The 22,791-nt window shown below is 37.5% G+C and overlaps 1 protein-coding gene across 3 annotated transcripts in view; it reads left to right on the top strand.

Annotated features, from left to right (window-relative positions):
• GPM6A (glycoprotein M6A) overlaps positions 1-22,791 on the top strand; it is a 342,679-nt gene that overhangs the window by 78,349 nt on the left and 241,539 nt on the right. The gene's annotated exons all lie outside the window — the stretch shown is intronic.

A 22,791-nucleotide genomic window follows, 5' to 3' on the forward strand; every position in this document is an offset into this window, starting at 1 on the left:
ACTGAGCCACCCAGGCGCCCCCAATCTTTTACTTTTAACCTTATCTCTTCCTTTATAGCTGAGTATATATCTTATAAAAAGCATGCAGTTGAAAAAAGCATTGCTTTTTTATCCAGTCTGACAATCCACATTTTCTCAGCAGGATTTAGACCATGAACATTATTGTAGTTCACAGCAGGGTGGGCTTAAATCTTTCTTCTTATTTATTTTCTTATGTTCCATTTGCTTTTTGTTCATTACTTAGTTTTTCCTGGCTTCTTTTGGGGTGTGTATTTTTACTATTCCTTTAGTTTGCTAATCAATTTTACTTCATTTTTTGTTTTTTAGTATTTGCACAGGTTTCAATTAGAATTAACAATACACATTTTAACTTATTAAAATTTACTTTCATGTAAAGTAATAGTTATTTTTTTATTTAAATTTAAATTTTAAACTTAATTTAAATTTAAAACTATTCAAAAATTTCTTAATATTTACTTTTTATATACTTTGAAAGTATAATTTACTTTCATGCAGTGTAATAACCTTAAAATAGTGTACTATTTCACCTTTCTGTATATTATTGTTGTTATATATTTTACTTCTATATATGTTGTAAATCTGAAATACTTTTCAACTATTATCCAAAAAAGGGTTTAAAAAATTTAAAAACGTGATTAAAATGTATCTACATAGTTATCATTTCTGGTACTCTCCTGTCCTTTATGCAGACCTGACTTCTCTCTAGTATTATTTTTGTTTTGCTGAAGAATTACCTTTTCTATCTTTTTTTGTAGCGGTTCTGCTAGAAGTGGATTCTCTAAGCTTTAGCTTATATGAGAAACCCTGCATTTCCCAGAGTTTAAACTCTGCATGTCCCAGAGTTGCCTGGACGTGGAGTTTGAGGTTGAAAGTTTTCCCCCAACACTTTAAAAATAGTGTTTGGTGTCTTTTGGATTGTTTCCTATTCAGTGAGAAGTCTGAAGGTGTCATTTTTCTTTCTCTGTAAGTCATGTGTCTTTCCTCTCTGGTTGCTTTTACAATTTTCTTTTTATCAACTGTTTTCATCAGTTTGGTTACGATGGATGCACTTTGGAGCGGTTTTCTCTGTGGTTATACACCTTGAGATTTATGATGTCTGTTGAGACAGTAGATTCAGAGATTTTATTAAATTGGGGGAAATTTTAGACATTGATTCCTAAAAAAGCTTTGTCTGTCTTACCTCTTTTTCTCTCAGACTCTACCTACTCCTATATTAAACTGTCCCAGCAGTCAATGAGACTTTTTTTTTCCCCTTGTCTTTCTGTACTTTTCACAGTTTCTACTACTTCATAGTAGACCAGGCTATTGGGTCCATCCAAAGGACATTTTTTTTTTTTTTTCAGATTTTATACTCTTTTTATTCCTAGAAGTTCTCTGTTTCCTTACGTCCTTTAGCGTGGTTATTACAGCTGTTCTAAAGGCCTTGTTTGCCAATTCCAGGATCCCTCGCTCTTCTAATGGAGGATCTGTTCTGCCGACGGATTGGTTTTCACTCTGAGGAGTGTTCACTGGGTGTGAGAGGCCGTGTTCGGACATTGTCCGTGATGAGTGCTGGCGTTTGTTTCAGCGGGAAGCTGGTTACCTGGTTCCCGAAGCGGGTCAGCTCGGTCCATCTAGGCTTGCTCTTACGATTCTCTTAAGGCTTGTTCATAGTTGTCTTTACTCTAGGACTAGTTGAGCCCTACTTCTGGGATATGACCCTTCTACAGTCTCTACTGATTTCCTTGAGCCCTCAGCAACACTTGTCTGTTATGGTAGTTGACATTCAGAAAACTCTGCCCTTTCTTCAGCATCTGTCCCTCTGGCTGTTATTCTGTATAGAATAGCAATTTGGAGCAGGGTGTCTGTAGCCCACCGCCTGGGCTGAAGCACTGCTACTTGGGCTGTGCTTTTACCCGAAGTATAAAACCTCCCCATCTTAGTTTGTTTGGGATGCTATAACAAAATACCCCTGGCAGGGTAGTGTATAGGCAACAGAAACTTCTTTCTCACAGACCTGGAGGCCGGGATGCCCTAGATGAAGGCAGCAGCATGGCTGCGTTCGTTCTGGTGAAGGTCATGTGAGTGGCAGACTGTTGACCTCCCACTGTGTGTCTTCATGTGGTAGCAGGTCTAAGAAGCATTGTGTGGTTCCATTTATAAGAGCACTAATCCCTTCCATGAGGTTCTACTCTCCTGACCTAATCACCTCACAAAGGCCCTGCTCCCTAACTACCTCATAATAATAATGTATCACCTTGAGAGTTAGGATTTCAACATATGAATTTTGGGGGCACACAGCCATTCAGACCTTAGCATTTTCCACACATCAGTTTCTTTATTAGTAAAAATTGGATCCATTTAATAACTGCACCACAGGCCTGTTGTGCCACTTACATGCATGAAGACAGGTAAAGCACTTAGAATATGTTGGACACACGGTAAGTGCTCAGTGAGATTTGGAAACTATTATCAGAACTATTTTAACACTCTTAAAGTAGAATATTCAAAACTATTACTGTTCAAGTATGTGTGTGTTTATATAATAATTTGTGTATATATATTATACATATTGATTATTGAAATATCAGGCATAGGATCTGGGTTGGGGTAGAAGGGTGTTATAAATTGCTAATTTAGGGTTGCCAGATTTAGCTGAATTTCAGATAAATTTATTTAGTATAAATAAGTCTCAAATATCATATCTGATATAGTTGTAATGAAGATATTATATATTATATCTCCATTATAATATATAAAATATTATTTCCTTTTTATCTAAAATTAAAATTCAACAAGACATCTTATATTTTATCTGGGATCCCTGTTTTCTGTGAGCAGAGGAAGGATAGAAGCAGTCTTAATCCTCACAGCAGCCTAAGCTCAGGCTTCAGTAGTGGTTACAGTCACCAATGTTTGTTCAATATTTCTCTTTGCCTCAGCTTTCTTATCTGTAAAAGGAACACAGTAATAGTGATTACCTTGTAAATGGCTGTTGTGGATTAAAATTGGAGAAACCCTTACTTACGTGGAGCTCTGCCTTTCTCAATCTAAATGCCTGGGCAGGATTCGCCAGGTGTTAATGGCTGGGATGATGATTATCTTAGCAAGACAGTCTGATTGCTACTATTATTTTATTATTATTTTTATATTTTTAAAATGAGAAATAATTTCCTGTTTCAAGAATCTGGTTCATAATTTAGCTCAGGAGAGCTCAGTGCCAGCACACTGATGGAAAACTAATTCAGGTAGTTTTGTGACTTGATTATTGGCACCTCGTAGATTTCTCCCTGTAGTAGTTTATCGGTGTCAATTATTAATAATATATTGTACCAAAATTATGCACTATGAACGGAGAAAGAAGGTTCTATGTTTAGGAAATAGTTGTATGGCTTTCCCTGCCTGCCATGTGGGAGGAATTGGAATGCCCATTTTATCTGCAGGAAAAGTGCCAGGATTCTTGATAGAAGTTTTCAAATTATTTGAATAGCTTTTATTCTTAAGAATTCAAAGGGATTAAAATGAGGTTCAGCATTTGAGGCTCAAGAAAACTTCACCAAGCAAAAAAAGATTCTTTTAAAATTTAACTCAGAGTTGAGTATAATTGTCTAAATTTAGCTTGTAAAGTGCATAGAATAAGCTGTATAAAACCCAAAACTCTCCTTAGAAAGATAAGCTCATACTGCAACTTTTTCAAAAATAACAAAGAAAGGTTTATAAGGTTTTGGGGTTTTTTTTGTTTTTTTTTTAAAGATTATTGTAATGCTTTTTTTGTTGTTGATGTTGTGGCCTCGTCTAAAAAACCTCTTCAAAAAAGGGATATTTACATGGAAGTCATCTTTGCTATGAAGAACTAAACTGCTCTAGTATTTTTGTTTTGAAACTGCAAAGGCCATTTTCAAGCACAGGCCAAAAAAGGTGCACCATTTTTACAAGATGTTTTTATTTACAAAAGAAAGAGAGCCTCAGTTGAGAGTGACACAGTGTTGCCTGTCTGTCCCATGACTGTGACATTATTCATCTCTGGAACCCACAGAACGTGTCAAATAAAATAAAACAACTGTCGATGGTTGTATGTGTTGAAAACAGAGCCAGAGAAAAGGAAGTTGAGATTAATTGATTTGTAGGTTTGCCTTCATCCATGGGGAGGATGTAGGTTCCTGGAGGACAGGCGTGAGACAGGAGTTAGCTCTTCCTTTCAAAACACCATTTGGCCCCAGTGGCCCCAAGATAGGCACAAAGCCATGACACAGAGAGGAGAGCATAGATAGTCCTTTTTACTGTTCTTTGATATCTCCATTGTACTCCTCGCTGGGTGCTTCTGTCTCCAAAGCATTTATCACATTCTGCTTTCTATGGTTCATATACTTCTCCTTCTTACTAAGACAGAAGCAGAAGATGCTAGTAGTGTAGTTTTATTTTTGTATCATTTGCATTAACTAATATGGTGGTTTACACATGCCCAAGGCTCTGTACATAGTTGTTTTATTTTTATTTTTAATTTTTTTAGAATAAATGGGTCATGCTAACTGAAAAGGAAAATAAAAAGACCTCACTGTGTTTGCTCTCTGAATACCTTCGTACTCCAGACGCATAGGTTTCTTCCCCGCACCAAGCAGTTCTGACACCAAGTGCCTGGAGTTAGGAACAGATCACTGAGGTTATGGGTTCAGTCCTATAATACTGCCTCCCCCCAGATGCCAATCACAAATTGTACATATGCCTGCACAATGAATATGTGCTGGAACAATTTTACAAATGCAGAACAGTGTTATTTTATTTGCATTTTAGTAATTAAATTCATCTTTGTAAAAGAGAGTCCTACTGATGGGGTTATGCCTTTCAGAGAATGATAGAGTCGTGGCCTCTTAGAAAAACACCCAGACTTTTGAGGTGCTTCTGGCTTCTGGAAGCATTAGCTAATGAGGTTTCTTTATGGGAGTCAGCCTTCAAAATATTTTGATGGAGATAGGTGATTTCAAGAGTATAAAGATGTTTATTTATGAAAGTGTCCCCAATACAGAAGAAAATCATTTGTGTTCTAACATTGAAGCCTAGTGTTGGGTTCCGTGTCGTACAGGGCTGTCATCTTTAATTTTCGTTGGTATTTCTGGGAAGATGGTTGGTTTTAAAATTTGGCTTATTCCTTTTCCTGAATCACAGTTCTAAAACTATTGAGAGTTACAGTTTGTTATTTTATTCTACATAAGCTTTAGACTTCCAGCATGGGGTAGGTTCATCTACGACTGCCTCATGCATCACCACCCAGTGAAGGAAGAAGTGCTCCTGGGAAGTATGGCAGGAACGTGCAATAAAATGTGTTCTCAGACAATCCTACCCATGCACATGAATGAAGGATACAGACTGTTAATAAGGGAACGATTCAGTTTGATATTCAATAGAAATGCCTGTTGTTAATCAGAGTTCTTTGGTCAAATTGGACTATAAAAATGCATGCATTACAATGTGGTGAATCAGAGTTATATATGCTTATTTATAATCTAACTCATTGCATGTGGTAATCCAAACAGGAAAAGCAAGCAAACAAACATGTTTTTATGGCTCCTTCCTTGGTGCCTTTTCAGTTCTCTGTGCTGCCCACCGTGAGCTCACCAGGCTACTGCAGCTCCCAGTAAACATCTTCCTTCTGAAACGACATCCAAATATACTCCTTTGTCCCAAGATCTTCTGGATGAATTTTTTTTTCCTTCTGGATAATTTTTTTTTTTTTAAGATTTTATTTATTTATTTGACAGACAGAGATCACAAGTAGGCAGAGAGAGAGGAGGAAGCAGGCTCCCCGAGAAGTGGAGAGCCTGATGCGGGGCTCGATCCCAGGACTCTGGGATCATGACCTGAGCTGAAGGCAGAGGCTTTAACCCACTGAGTCACCCAGGCGCCCCTGGATGAATTTTTAATTAAAATTTTTATTTTGGGGGTTGAAGGAGGTCGTGGCGGAAGTGGGGAGTAATATCCCGATCTCTTAAACTTGTAACCCTTGTTACAAAATCATACATCCAGGCACTCCTTGTGGGCAAATAGACTATAGGGGATAAAGCTGGGTAAACACATTAGGGTATTAAGTCACTAGGGCAAGACTTCTCCAATACATGCATTTTTTTAGAGTAACATTTTCAAAACTGTAGTATTCTACCCCATTCATCCATCCCAGGGCTCCGTCGTTAAGCATCTGCCTTCGGCTCAGGTCATGATCCCAGGGTCCTGGGATTGGACCTCACTTTGGGCTCCCTGCTCAGGGAGAAGTATGCTTCTCCTCCCACTCCCCCTGCTTGTGTTCCTTCTCTCTTTCTCTCTGTCAAATAAATGAATAAAATCTTTCAAAAAAAAAAAAAAGATTCTTCCTGTTAAGACAACTGGGTGGCTCAGTCAGTTGGACATCTGGACTCCTGATTTAAGCTCAGGTCATGACCTCAGGGTCAGGAGGTAGAGCCCCACGTTGGGCTCCATGCAGGGCATGGAGCCTGCTTGAGACTGTTTTCCCCTCCCTTTTCCCCTCCCCCTCCTCAAATTAATAAATAAAATGCTAAAAAAATAAAAAAGAAAATCTTAAAAAAAAAGATTTCTTCCCTCAAATCAAGCTATTCCTAAGAGAATTTGATTTCCAATTGTTTAGTTTGTTCCATGTTCTTACTGTTTTCTTTTTCAGCTTACTCTCTGTAATTGCAGCTGACCCTAAGCTTCAAAAGCCATCATTTTTGACAGTACATTTATTGACTACTTTGAAAAAACATTCAAAATTCAAAGATATACATTCAAAATTTAGAGATTTATTTAAAAAGGCACACAAATATACATACAGAGAGATAAGTTTTGACAACTACAGCTGTATTTTGATTAGTACAATTTTGAAACTAACAACTAGTATTAATTATAATTCATCTCAACCAATTGCAAGTACATTTATTAGGAACACTGTTTTTATTCTACAGCTGTTTTCTGACAAAATTTGTATTCATATTGCAACTATAAAAACAAATTTTTTTTTTGGCCAATGATGAACTTTTAAACTACATTTACAGTAGTATTTACCATAATGTTGTGTTCTTCAGTTTAACAGAATGAATTTCTAAAATCTTTGTTTCGAATGTGTAAATTAGATTTTAAAATTCAGATCATTCTGGGAATTTATCTGGTTTTCAATTCTGTGCTTCTGTTTGGAGGATTTGTGACCCAGGATCATTTAACTGTTTATGAAGTGCATTGTCTAAATGGAAGCTGCATATTAATAGCTCTACCTGTGGCACAAGAAAATTTGGAATAAAACAATTTCTAGAACTAATCTCGAAGTCAGGCATTTGAAGTAAGTACAGACATACTTTACAGAGTGAGATGGCAATACCTCTCCTGCACTTCACATCTGAAATCATTGTGTTTAGGTACAGGCTTTTGAACATAACTGCTAAATTTTAAAAAGATATTCTTTCTCAGCAGATACATGTTTTCTGATTTTCACAGGACTGGATATATGGCTATGTTGGTTGACAAATATTTTGAAAAATCAGATCACTGATAGCAGAATGGTTCATTGCAAAATGAAGTTTGGCCAAAATAATTAATATGAACAATTATAAATTTAATGACATAACCACTGTAGTGTAAGTGTTGAGACTTCTCTTGTTTGTTCTCAGGAGAAACTGCACAGTCTCCTTTTCTTTCACACATTTCCTATACACTGAACCCATCATTTCCCATATTCCTCGCTGACCCCTCTGACCTGTGGCCCAACAGCTCTGTTCTTCTCCATCTTTAGCAAGGGCCACAGCATGTTTGGCTGGTACAATAGGTGTCCAAGGAGCTCCTGCATCTCATTCTACTCCCGCTACCTCTTCATACCACTGTCAAGTATGGTTCATTTTATCTTTGATCACACTGGAATGCTGTCTTTGTAAGGAGGATTTGGTAATATTTCATTTGGAAAGAGGCTCAGCAATAGAGACAGACAAGACATTACCAGTCTTCTTCAGATCTAACCATATGTTAAAATGAGAGCTCTGTTTGCTCTTCACAAGTTTTTCACATGTTCTAGAGATTGGTATGCCAGAGGCAGGAAGTAGAAATTAGAGGATCAACAAACCCATCTTGGATATATGAATACAATTATTAATAATAACTCTTCACCTAGAAGGGAAAAATCCATAAAAAAAACTTAAGTAGGGCCCCCCCCCCAGGTTGACCTAGATGACCCCAGACAAACAGGGAATTAAGACCCTTTTCAGTCCTCATGTTTGTCTTATCAAGATGAGCATGGAATAGTGGAAGGAGATAAGGAAGTGTTGAAAGTATCTTTCTTGTAACCTTCCTTATCCCATCAGACTTCTGCTCCCATTCCGTTTGCTTCTGAGGCAGGTGTATGACACTTTCTCAGTGTCTCATGACCAAAAGAACTTGGACTCCTCATTGTTCTTTCTAATACATATTCCCATGGTCCACTTCCTTTGGGGTAAAATGTTCTTCTAAAGAAAGAATATTTATAAGTTATTAATCTTTTCAGTTCTGTAGTGTATATATTACTCACACTACTAAGTGTCAGTAACTAGAAAGACTGTCTTTGACAACATGTGTAAAATTTATCTAACTTAGATATTATTAGATTTCACATTTTTCCTGTTGAAAAATATTTATAAATCATTGGTGATAGAGATAATGACAAAGTATCTGTGAATTCATGTTATTTTATAGCCGAGATAAATAACAAGTGTGGATTGCATTGTAATTCACCATTACTGAGATAAAGATGAGCTAAAAGATGTACCAGTTAGGAGCGCCTGGGTGGCTCAGCCGGTTGAGCATCTGACTCTTGGTTTCTGCTTAGGTCATGACCTCACTGGTCATGAGATCCAGCCCCATTAGGCTTCATGCTCAATGAGGAGTCTGCCTGAGGATTCTCTTCCTCTGCCTCTCCCCCCACTCACACATAGTCTCTCTCTCTCTCAAATAAATGAATCTTAAAAAAGAAAGATGTTTTCAATTAAATTTTAAGACAGTAGTACTTTGTGGACAGTGCTATGTTTCCATTTGTAAGCTAATGCAGTTAAAGAAATCAAGAAAACATGGTGAAAGGAAGTTAAAAGAAACTTTTGTTGCCAATAAGATTTTATGTTAGGTCAATTTAAAATTACTAGTAATTACAGATTTTGCTTGAGGATTTATAAAATTCATATCATGTAAATAGGCAGAGAGGCAGGCAGAGAGAGATGGGGGTGTGGAGCAGGCTCCCTGCTGAGCAGAGAGCCTGATGTGGGGCTCGATCCCAGGACCCCGGGATCATGCCCTGAGCTGAAGGCAGAGGCTTTAACCCATTGAGCCACCCAGGCACCCCTTACTCATGCAATTTTCACATAAACCCTGGAAGGGATGTACTAGTAGCGCTGTTTTACAATTCACAAATCTTCACCTCACATTATATGAGTCCTACGTATTAGGTGATTGAATTCAGCTCTCAGCCTTCAGGGTATGTTCAGATAGTATACAGACTGGGCCTTCCACTGTTTTACTTCTGGCCTCAGAAATGCATTTCCTCCTTGTTTTACTTCTGGCCTCCCAGATTATTGCTGGTGAGAAATCAAGTACTGGAGAGATAGTCAGTCTGGATAGACTTCCAGTACAGCTCTATAAGGCCTATACAATTTGAGTCGTCATTTTTGCTGGCTACTTTGGGAAATATGGTATACTCCAGTAAGTAAATGCAAAGATCCCACTCCAAAAACAAAACAAAACAAAAAGTAAGAAACATAGTGCAGCAAAGAGGAGGGACAGGTCTTGGTCAGAATTTGAATACTTCCTATAATGTAAAACCCGTCCCATTCTCTTCTTCCGTGAAAATACAGATTTCTGAAAGGTGTCAAACTCACGCATATACAAAATCAGGGCCATTCTACATTTTGCTTTTCTTAGGAGTCCCTTGTTGTTTAGCTATATTATGTTATTTAACAGATTATGGAATATATCATCATTTTATATATAATATGTATAATCATTGGGAACACGGTCCTTGACTTTTTGGTAGGATTGGGTACAGACTTCCTTGGGAAATCTGATTAAAATATTGAAATTCTCCCATCTGTGTATAAATACAATTTTGCTTTCAACTTTAGGCCATTCACAAGTTTTGTAAGGCATGTGTGAATCAGTGGAAATCAGATTACAGTCCCTATTGCATTGCCTGGCTAATTTTTTTTTTTTAAGGTTTTATTTGTTTCTTTGACAGAGAGAGAACACAGGTAGGCAGAGAGGCAGGCAGAGAGAGAGAAAGAGAGGAGGAAGCAGGCTCCCTGCTAAGCAGAGAGCTCGATGTGGGGCTCAATCCCAGGACCCTGAGATCATGACTTGAGCCACCCAGGCGCCCCTTGCCTGGCTCATTAACCAAGTGAGTTTCTAATCTGTTTGGGCATTCCTCCTTCCTCCTCCTCCTCCTCCACCTCCTTCACCTACCCGGCTCCTCCTCCTTCTTGTTTAAGGGAAGAAGTTAGTCATGGTTGTGTATTATAAATGTTCTTTTTAAAGAATGGTTTTAATTTAACTCTGTTTATTGATATAAAGTTAGCATAGTCTGAATGAAATCTGTGCCTGCCTATCTTTCTTGGATGATTTACAGTTTGTGTTTAATCTGAAGATTTTTTCTAATATGTAGTTTGGCTACCTCATTGCATTTGCAGAGTCATTTCTTTATCTTTTACAACCCTGGCTTTAGCACCATTGCAAAGTCATTTTCACGTAAACCAGTTAGTGATTCTCAATTAGGAAAGAGACACTCGTGTCAGAATTACCATTAATTGCCAGTCTGTCTCTGACCTAGGCTACCCTCTTTTCCCAAGGTACTCATGTGGTCCTTGAGAAGACCCTTCTTCAAGATATTTATAGATAGTGGTGCTTTTTGCTACAGTATCTATGAAATATTTTTAGATATTTTGTCAAACTATTAAAACCACTTTGTTATAGAAGGATGACAAATAATATTGTAATGACATGTAACTTAATATTGTATTTTAATTAAAAATGAATTATTGTACAGAACTATATAAGGGAAGATTGTTTGACAAGAAAAGCATGAGAGGTACTCACTAGATTGATTCATCCTGCATCTGTTTTATTCAAATAACATATTTTGAAGCTCATAATTGTGATAGCTATGCCTAAGACCTTCATGCCAAAAAGCAGAAATCTTTAAAACACCTTTGCTCTACTTCCTCAACTTTTCATAGCTTTTTTTGCCTTTGGAACTAATGTCTTTTGTAAAACTTTCTTACTGTGGATTTTAGCAATAACCGATGACAACACTTTGAAGTTCTTTATTTTTTATGTGATCTGATAAAATAGGTTTTTTTTTTTTTTTAAAGATTTTATTTATTTATTTGACAGAGAGAAATCACAAGTAGATGGAGAGGCAGGCAGAGAGAGAGAGAGAGAGGGAAGCAGGCTCCCCGCTGAGCAGAGAGCCCGATGCGGGACTCGATCCCAGGACCCTGAGATCATGACCTGAGCCGAAGGCAGCGGCTCAACCCACTGAGCCACCCAGGCGCCCAGGTTTTTTTTTTTTTGAGTGTGTATAGTTGATAGATGTTGTATATTTGTAGCATTTTAAGTTTTTCTCTTGATGTCTCCACACATCCTTTTAAAGTTTTTTTTTTTTGTTTTATCAAGGTATAACTAACAAAATTATACAATAATGAAAGTGCACTTTGTGATGATTTGATATACATATACATTGTGAAAGGATTTCCCCCATCTAGTTGATTAACATCTATCACCTCATGCATTTAGTCATATGCATATACTGTGAGCATATGACAGGATCTGTCTCATTTAAAGGTAACACTTTGGGCGCCTGGGTGGCTCAGTGGGTTAAGCCGCTGCCTTCGGCTCAGGTAATGATCTCAGGGTCCTGGGATCGAGGCCCGCATCGGGCTCTCTGCTCAGCAGGGAGCCTGCTTCCTCCTCTCTCTCTGCCCGCCTCTCTGCCTGCTTGTGATTTCTCTCTGTCAAATAAATAAATAAAATCTTTAAAAAAAAAATAAAGGTAACATTTTATGCTGAAAGGGAAAAACTTAAAACCAAGAATACTCTATCTGGCAAGGTTATCATTCAGATTTGAAGAAGAGATAAAGATTTTCCCAAAGAAATTTTAAAGGAGCTTATCACTACTAAGTAAGCCTTACAAGAAATGTTACAGGATGGAAGATGCGTGTGTAGCTTAGTTGGTTAAGTGTCTGTCTTCAGCTCAGGTCACAATCCCAGGGTCCTGGGGTCCAGTTGCACTGGGCTCCTTTCTTGGCAGGGAGCCTGCTTCTTGCTCTGCTTGCCACTCCCCTGGCTTGTGCTTACTCTCTCTCTCTCTCTCTGACAGAAAAAGAAAATCTTAAAAGAAAGAAGGAAAGAAAGAAAGAAATGTTAAGGGGACTTCTTTAAGTGAAAAAAAATGACCATAATTAGACATAAGAAAAATATGAATAAAAAGATATAAAATATGACCACATACATATAAAATGTGGAGAAAGAAGTAAAAAAGGAAGAGAAAGGGATATTTTTTCTTTTTTCTTTAGAATGTGTTTCAATTTAAATGACCATTAAATTAATGTGTACTGCTATTTACTTAGGATGTTATGAATGAACCTCATTGTAACCACAAACTGAAAACCAATACTAGATATACAAAAAACAAAGAGAAAGAAAGCCAAATAAAGCACTCTAAGTACTCACTGATCACAAAGAAAGAGCAAGAGAAGAAGAAAGGAACAAAGAAGAACTACAGAAACAACCAGAAAACAAATTTTAAAAATGACAATAAGTACATCCTATCAATAATTACTTGAAATGTAAGTGGCCTAAATACATCAATAAAAAGAAATAGAGTAGTGGAATGGTGGGGGAAAAAAACCTCATCTATGCCCCCCCTCCCCACCAAATTGCTGAGGTAGTAGTGCTTATATCAGAAAAAATAGACTTTAAAACAGAGACTATAACAAGAGACAAAGAAGAGCATTATATAACAATAAAAGGATCAATCCAGCAAGAGGATTAAACAGTTGTAAATATCTATGCACCCAACACTGGAGCTCCGAAAGACAAAGCAAATATTAACAGACATAAAAAGAGAAATTAATGAGAATACAATAATGGGAGGGGACTTGAGCACTCCACTAACATCAGTGGATAGAACATCCAGAAAGAAAACCGATAAGGAAACAATGTCTCGGAATGGCATAATAGACCCGATGGACATCATAAATACATAGAATATAATCCACCCAAAACAACAAAGTCGGTGAAGCCAAGCAAATTCTTTGAAAACATAAACAAATTGGCAGACCTGAGGTCAGACTAAAAAAAAAAAAAAAAAAAAAAAAGAAGACCCAAATAAATAAGATCAGAAATGAGAAAGGAGAAGTAACGACTGACACCACAGAAATACAAAGGGTTATAAGAGAATACTATGAAAAATGATATGCCAACCAACTGGAGAACCTAGAAGAAATGGGTAAATTCCTAGAAACATACAACCTTCTAAAACTGAACCAGGAAGAAAGAGAAGATCTGAGTAGACTGATTATAAGTAATAAAATTGAATGGGTAATCAAAAGACTACCAAAAAATAGAAGTCCAGGACCAGATGGATTCCTAAATAAATTCTACCAGACATTTAAAGAAGAGTTAGTGTCTGTTCTCTGCAAACTATTCAAAAAAATGTAAGGAGGAAAACACATTCTGTGAGAACTGCATTACCCTATACCAAAACAAGATAAAGATAACACCAAAAGAGAAAACTGCAGGCCAGCATCAATCCTCAGTACTTTAGCAAATACTAGTGAACCACATAGAACAATACATTAATAAGATAAATCACCACCGTCATGGGGCATTTATTCTTGGGATGCGATGATGGCTCAATATTTGCAAATCAGTCAACATCATTGTACCACATCAATAAAATGTAGGATAAAAATCACATGATCACCTGAATAGATGCAGAGAAAGCATTTGACAAGATTTGACATCCATTCATGATAAAAACTCTCAACAGTATAGGGTCAGAGGAAACATAACCTCAACGAAATAAAGACCATATTATGAAAAACCCACAGCTAACATCCTCACTGGTGAAAAACTAAGAGCTTTTTCTCTAAGCTTAGAACAAGACACCAATGTCCACTCTTGCCACCTTTATTCAGTATAGTACTGGAAGTCCTAGTTATAGCAATCAGACAAAAAGAAATAAGAGGCATCCATATTAGTAAAGAAATTAAACTATTAAACTATTTGCAGACAACATGATATTATACATAGAAAATCCTAAAGGTTCCAGCAAAAAGTACTAGAAATAATAAACAAATTCAGTAATGTGGAAGGACACAAAATTATACCCAGAAATTGGTAGTGTTTCTATACACTAACAATGAAGTTGCAGAATGAGAAATTAAAAAAAAACCACCACTTATAAATGCACCAAAAAGAATAAAATACTAAAGAATAAACTTAAACCAATGAGGTGAATGACCTGTTCTCTGAAAGGTGTAAAACACTGATGAAAGAAATTGAAGATGACACAAACAAATGGAAAAACATTCCATGCTCATGGATTAGAAGAATTAATATTGTCAAAATTTCCATATTACTCAAAGCAATCTACAAATTCAATGCAATCCCTATCAAAATGCCAACATTTTTTGCAAACTAGAACATATAATACTAAAATGTGTATAGAACTATGGAAGACCCCAAATAGCGAAAGCAAACCTGAAAAAGAGGAACAAAGCTGGAGGTATCACAATTCCAGATTTCAAAATATTTTGCAAAGCTGCAGTAATCAAAGCAGTATAGTACTGACACAAAAATGGACACAGAGATCAATAGAATAGGATAGAGACCTCAGAAATGAATCTACATTTACACGGTCATTTCTATGACAAAAGGAGGCAAGAATAAACAGTGGGGAAATCTTTTCAGTAAATGGTGCTGGGAAAACTGGACAACTCATGCAAAAGAATAAATGAAATGACCATTTTCTAAAACTGTACACAAAAAATAAACTCAGAATGGATCAAAGCTCTAAATGTTAGACCCAAAACTGAAAGAGAAACACGGGCAGTAGTTGCTCTGACATTGGCCATAGTAACATTTTTCTAGATATGTCTCCCAAGGGAAGGGAAACAAAAGCAAAATAAAGCATTAGGACTACACAAAAATAAAATGCTTCTGCACAGTGAAGGAAACAATCCACAGAACTAAAAGACAACTCACTAAATGGGAGGAGATACTTGCAAATGATATAACCAATAGAGGGTTAATATCCAAAACATATAAAGAACTTATAAAACTGAACATCAGAATAACAAATAATATGATTAAAAGTAGGCAGACACGGGGCGCCTGGGTGGCTCAGTCGGTTAAAACCTCTGCCTTTAGCTCAGCTCAGCTCAGGATCCTGGGATGGAGCCCCACATCGGGCTCTCTGCTCAGCAGGGAGCCTGCTTCCCCGCCCCCCTGCCTGCCTCTCTGCCTGCTTGTCATCTCTGTCAAATAAATATATAAAATCTTAAAAAAAAAAGTGGGCAGACATTTTTCAAAAAGAATATAGATGGCTAACAGGCACATTAAAAGATGCTCAATGTCACTCATCATCAGGGAAATGAAAATCAAAGCCACAATGAGATATCACCTAATGCCTGTTAGAATGGCTAAAATCAAGAAAACAAGAAAGAAAAAGTATTGGTGAGGATGTGGGGAAAAAGGAACCTCTGTGCACTGTCTGCAGGAATGTGAATTGGTATAGCCACTGTGGAAAACAGTATAGAGGTTCATTGAAAAATAAAAATAGAAATACCATATGATCTAATAATACCACTGTTGGGTGGGTATTTACCCAGGGAATACAACACACTAACACAAAAAGATATATGCATCCTTATGTTTATTATAGGGTTATTTACATTAGTCAAGACACGGAGGCAATGTACATATTTATCGGAAGACGAATGGATAAGGAAAATGTGGTAAATGTACACAATAGGATATTATGCAGCCATAAGAAGGATGAGACAACATAGGTGGACCCAGAGGGAATTATGCAAAGTGCAATAAGTCAGACTGAAAAGACAAATCTCATATGATTCCACTTATAAATGGAATCTTAAAAAAATGAATGAGCAAAAAAAAAGCAGAATCAGAACTATACAGAGAACAAACTGATGGTTGCTAGAGGGGAGGCAGGTGAGGGGTTGGGTAAAACCGGTGAAGAGCAGTGGGAGATACAGGCCTCCAGTATGGAATGAGTAAGTCATGGGACTAAAAGGCACAGCATAAGGAATATAGTCAAGTGGTCTAGACAAGAGGTACGGATCTGAAACACAGGGAGTGTGCTCTTTCCTCTATAATCTGAACACAAGAGGAAATTTCTGGAACTCTGTAGCCATCCGTTATAAGGATGTTGGGAGATAACAGTTAAGGTTTCAGACTGAGCTGGATCCTTGCTCTCTGCCAACCTCACGGCTCATCATCCATAACGTGGTCAGTGACCCACCCAGCTGCAACCTTGGCTGGGAAATGTGATCTTTCAGTAGAGCACTCCATTCAAAGAGGGAGTTCTTTTGACTTGACAGAAAAGACAACGTCTGTTTGGTCGGCCGTTAGCCATCTTGGACTTATCTATTGACTGTGTCTTTTTATTTTTACTTGATTAATTTATTTGTTTTTAAAGATTTTATTTATTTATTTGACAGACAGAGATCACAGGTAAGCAGAGAGGCAGGCAGAGAGAGGGGAAAGCAGGCTCCCCACTAAGCAGAGAGCCCGATATGGGGCTCGATCCCAGGACCCTGGGATCATGACCTGAGCCGAAGGCATCGGCTTAACCCACTGAGCCACCCAGGCGCCCCGACTGTGTCTTTTTATTAAAGATGAAAACTTTCACCTAATTCCTCTTTATTCACCTTTCCTGCTGGAAAGTCTTAGGCAAACTTCACTGATCCTTCTAATCAAGGGTGAGTTTTGTTGATGAGTAAAAAATAAAAAGACCTCCCATTTTTAAGTTGAAAGTGGATGAAAGTCAGTTGTGTTATAAGCTCATTCTGCCCATCATCTTTTTTGGGTCTCTGGAACTTACTCTATTACAAAGATGAGATCCTGGATTTCAGGAGATTACGGTACAGAGAGGACCACTTAGACATTATAAGTAACTTCCATAATGTAATTTTTAGAAATTCCTCAGCAGAAGGTCATTACCTTTAATTAGACTGCCAGAACCCATTCTCACAAGACAGATCACTAAAAGGGGCGAAACTTTTTTTTTTTTTTTTTTTAGTAAGTGGTGGTCAGTAGTCCTAAGCATATATTCTAATTAACTACATGGGTTTTTTTTTTTTTTTTTTTTTTAGATGTCCTGAGTATCCTATCCTAATATAAAAGGTAATCTTTCTACCTTCCCCAGTTTTAGTTAGTTTGTTGGTATGCTCAGTTTTATTTCAAAACATGAGTCTATAAAAATCAACAAGCATGGAAAAGGTCTTTGTCTTTATTATTCAGATATGTCTTATGAAATAATAAGATACATACTAACAACTCAAGTAAACGTGAACAAAGAATATGAAGGGTCAACTCAGAAAAGAATGGTGCTTATACATGAAAATAATTCTAATTAATATTCAAAAACAAGATAAAACAACAATGTTCTGTAGCTTAAATTGTTACTAATTTTTTAAATATACATTTCTGTATATTTCAGATACTGTATTATAAACATTTTTTGAAAAAATTTAAGAAACATGGTATGTGACTTAATAACTCCTGGAAGCCAAGCTAAGACTCTTTCAATCAAGAATCTTAGGTTGAAGAAATGCTGCCTGTACTTAACTCTTGCTAAGCTTTCTTTCCTATGTAAGTGGTTAAAAATCATTTAGACATTTTCCAGAATGTGTTTGTCTAATATCAGCTTATTTTTCTTAAAGTAGAGTCCTGTCTGTAGACCTTCTTGCTATGTACTAATGTTAATTGAAACACTTGGAATATTGAGGCCGTCTTTATTGAATATTGAGTAACTCCTTTCCCCTATTGAAAGGTTTTTCTTCTTGATTCTGTTTTTTTTTTCTTTCTTTCTTTTTTTTTTTTTCCTGAAGCTTCTTACACAAGTAGCTCAAGAGCCATGGCTCTTGGTACCAGTTCCATTACCTAAGTAAACCTTGCATTTCTTAAAACCTGACAGATACCCAGCTTACATCTTTGTAGTTTGTTCAGTGTTTGTAAAGAAAATTTATGGCTTGCACATATGATTACCATCAAGTGTGTCAGAAATACCTCTTCATTATAAAGTTTTTTTTTTCAAAGATTTTATTTATTTATTTGATGGAGAGAAAGAGAGAAAAAGCACAGTAGCGGGAGTGGCAGAGGGAGAGGCAGAAGCAGGTTCTCCACTGAGTGGGAGCCCTCTGTGGGGCTCCATCGCAGGACACTGGGATCATGATCTGACCCAAAGGCAGACACTTAACCGACTGAGCCACCCAGATGCCCCAAAGTTTCTTTTTTTTTTTCATTCTGCTATTCATGTTCAATGTCACGGTTTTAAATTATGCAAAATATGCCCCCCGCATGACAACTTATTGTGAGAATATGTTAGAAAGGGAATTATGATAATTTACTTTTTTATCTGATGGGATTTATGACTTAAAAGATTTTTTTCAGTTAATGTTTAAAATGAGATGATGGTTTTAAGATTTTGTTACATACTGAAGCAGGAAAAAAATGACCCAATTATTTAAAAATTTTAACAGAAGTATATAGTTCCTCACAAGTGCCCACTTAAAGGCAGCTTAACTTAACTTAAAAAGCAGTCTTTCTACACTGTGTTATTGAGAAAACCTTCCTCTTCTTGGGTTGAGATTTCTTGAACTATTTGGATTATTTTTCTGTTGCTTCTTTCCCTGTGATTCTGTACTGACTCATCCCTCCCACGTACTAGATCTCAGTTTTAACATGTTCATCTGAAATTATTTTGTGATCCTTCCCTCTCTCCTGTTTTATAGATTTCACATCAAGGAGGATCAGTGAAAAAAGAATCGTCTGTTAGGTGGATTTTTAGCAGGTTTTGTGATAATGTAGTACCTGGACAGATAAAAACTAGTTAATGTTTTTCTCACTGCTTTGTTCTTGTAAGAATTATATGCTATTTTTCTTGAATAGGAATTCTTTTGTCATCTCAAGCCCCTATGTTCGTTGTTTTGCTTTTAGGTTTTTTTTTTTTTCTTCTTCTTATTTATGGCTATGTTTATTTCTTAGAACATTCAGTCAACCTCTAGCAGGGTCCTGCAATGCAGATGAGGGGCGGGGCTAAAAGGGGCACAGGTTCTTTTAGTCAAGGTTAGAATGAGGAGGGCATCTTCAATTTTAGGACCCCTAGAGATAAATGTGATTGTGTAAAGGGCAGACTTTAAGAAGCCATCTGTGATCTGTTCATTTGCTCTCCTTCAGAGATGCCTTCCTCTGCCCCCTCAGACTTCTTGTTGGGGTTAAGGGGAATAACCAAGTGACCCAGTCTAGCTTCCGTACTACCTGGCTCTTGTAGGCTAAGCATACTTGCCAGGAGAAATTAGGCTTTCTGTCTTCTGTGAGAATGCTTTTAGCAGGAACTCCTTGGCCAAAAGATGGCTTATAGTAAATCCTGGGTCTGTGGGTTTAGGAAGCAGGACAATGCCCTTTAGCCACAAGACACTTTGTGGGTATAAAACGAAGTGTTCCTTAACTTAAAAACTCTCTTCTGAGAGAGGAGTAACTAATGACTCCTCTCCTGCACTCATCTCTTGTTCTGGGTCAGAGAAGCATGTCCAGAAAGAACCAGAGGAGTCATCTGGGATGTCCCAGGCTTCTGCATGTGACCTCCTGGATTGTTCTTACCTTTGAAATTATTAAGAAAATGGGATACTGTGTAAGAACTCTGATTTATGGAATCTGATTTCACAGCCTGAACGTGTGGGTTAGATCAAATTATTGCCTTTCCCCCATGATCTATCTGTATACTCTGTAAGCTAGCTTCCTGGGCTATCCCCGCTCTCAGACTTCCATGGATAGAATACAGAATGTGAGAAACAAAATAAAATACAAAATCAGCATGGGAGTTGATGCTCAGGGACCCTGATTAATATGATCTATAGCTTTTACAGCCTCTTAGAACTCCTAAAATAGCAGAGACATGAAAAAGACAGCATTCTAAATGATTTAAAAGAAAAACTTAAAATTTTATCGGATTATGGAATAGTTTTGATTTACCTCCAAAGCTGATGGAATTAGGTGGCCGGCGTATGTTATATCATTTGAGCCATGCTTATGCTCTCTGTTCCATAGCTAAGAGATGGAATGCCCCAAACAGAAAATGAAATTTCTGTATCTCTGTAGGACAGATGCAAGATTTACACCCATACTCCCACTATCCATTGCAAATCACAGAAAACAGATATGGGGGAGGTGGCATGTGGGAAGGGACGGGAAGTGTGATGCTAAAGAGGAGGAACTGTGGGACCTGCAGAGGCTGCAGGGTATATTGAGGAGTGTTGCTTGGCCATTGTCTACTTTGTATGGTCAGACCATCAGGGAACCTGGCGATGGGATAGGAGACATCACAGCCCAATCTCAACAGATGGGGACAACCTAAGATTACTCCGAGGATTCCACAGCAGCTTGCATTTCAGCCCTAGATCTGAGAAGAGATGGTTGGGGGACCCAGCCCCCTTTGCATGCAAGTAGCTGGAGGGAATCTTCAGTCTCTACCCTACTGATACATGTAAAGCCCATGTGGCTACATTCTCATTCGAAGGTGAACAAACAGCAAAGCAAAACAACACATGAATAAACAAAATCATCGAATGATTAGTGTGTAACAATAGCAACCCAAAAAGACTAACACATTGCCTGGACAATGTTGTCGGTTTCCCACATTCTTCCTTTGTTGCAGACTCTGGATGTTGTCAGGGTGAGCAGATGAAAAATGACATTGTTATCCTGATTTGTGTTTGTTGAATTATGAGTAAGACTGGCCCTTAGATTTTTTTAATTGATGTATAGTTGATACTCTTTTTGTGGGGAGCCTTGTATTTTTGTTGATCATTTGTATTACTTCTGTGAAATACCTGCCAGTTTTTCTCTATGGCTGTTAGTCTTCTGATTTATATGAATTCATGTTTTTAAAAGATTTTATTTATTTATTTGTCAGAGAGAGAGCACAAGCAGGCAGAGAGGCAGGCAGAGGCAGAGGGAGAAGCAGACTCCCCGCTGAGCAAGGAGCCTGATGTGGGACTCCATCCCAGGACTTGGGGATCTTGACCTGAGCCGAAGGCAGCAACTCAACCAACTGAGCCACCCAGGTGTCCCAGCTTCTTAAGTTTTTATTTTAATTCCAGTTAGTTAACATAGAATGTTATACTAGTTTCAGGTGTACAATACACTGACGCGACAGTTCTGTGCATCACCCTGTGCGCATCACAAGTGCCCTCCATAATCCCATCTCTTATTTAACCCATTCCCCCACACACTTCCCTCCTAACCATCAGTTTGTTCTCTGTAATTAGCAGTCTCTTTCTTGAGTTGTCTCTCTCTCATTTTTCCCCTATCCTCATTTGGTTTATTTCTTAAATTCTACATGTGAATGAAATCCTGTGGTATTTGTCTTTCTCTGAATGACATATTTCACTTAGCACTATACTCTCTTGCTCCATCCATATCCTTGAAAATGGCAAGATTTCTTTCATTTTTATGGCCAAGTAATATTTTATTGTGTGCATAAATACTAATTCTTTTAATCCATTCATCAATTGATGGACACTTGGGCTGCTTCCATAATATGGCTATTGTATATAATGCTGCAAAATACACAGGGTGCGTGTTTTTGTATTCTTTGGGTAAATACCTAGTAGTGTGATTGCTGGATCGTAGGGCGGTTATATTTTTAACTTTTTGAGGAATCTCCATACTGTTTTCCACAGTTACCGCATCACTTTGCATCCCACCAACAGTGGAGGAGGGTTCCCCATTCACCACATCCTCGCCAGCACCTGTTGTTTCTTGTGCTGTTGATTTTAGTCATTCTGACAGGTGGGAGGTGGTATCTCCTTTTAGATTTTATTTGCATCTCTCTGATGATGAATGATGTTGGGCGTACTTTCATGTGCTTGTTGACCATCCGTACACCTTCCCTGGAGAAGTGTGTGTTCATGTCTTTATGTCTTCTGCCCATTTTTAAAAATGGCTTATCTGTTTTTTTTTTTTTTTTTTTTTGGTGTAGAGTTGTATCAGTTCTCTATACATCTTGGATATTAATCCTTTATCAGATATGTCATTTGCAGATATCTTCTCCTACTCCTTAGGTAGCCTTCTAGTATTACTTATTGTTTCCTTTGCTGTGCAGAAGCTTTTTATTTTGATGTGGTCCCGTAGGTTATTTTTGCCCTTGCCCCAGTAGGTATATCTAGAAGAAAGTTGCTGTGGCTGATGTCCAAGTGGTTACTGCCTGTATTCTTTTTAGGACTTTATGACTTCAGGTCTCATATTTAGGTCTTTAATCTACTTTGAATTTATTTTGTGTGAGAAAGTGGACCAGTTTCTTTCTTTTGCATGTTGTTGTCTAGTTTTCCCAACACAATTTGATGAAAAGACTGTCTTTTTTCCATCAGATATTCTTTCCCACTTAGTCAAAGACAAATCGATCATATCGTTGGTTTTCTGTTCTGTTCCATGGATCTGTGTGTCTGTTTTTGTGCTAGACCATACTGTTTTGATTACTAATGCTTTGTATTATCA

The sequence above is a fragment of the Mustela nivalis genome (assembly GCF_964662115.1).
Source record: "Mustela nivalis genome assembly, chromosome: 20".
NCBI lineage: Eukaryota > Metazoa > Chordata > Mammalia > Carnivora > Mustelidae > Mustela > Mustela nivalis.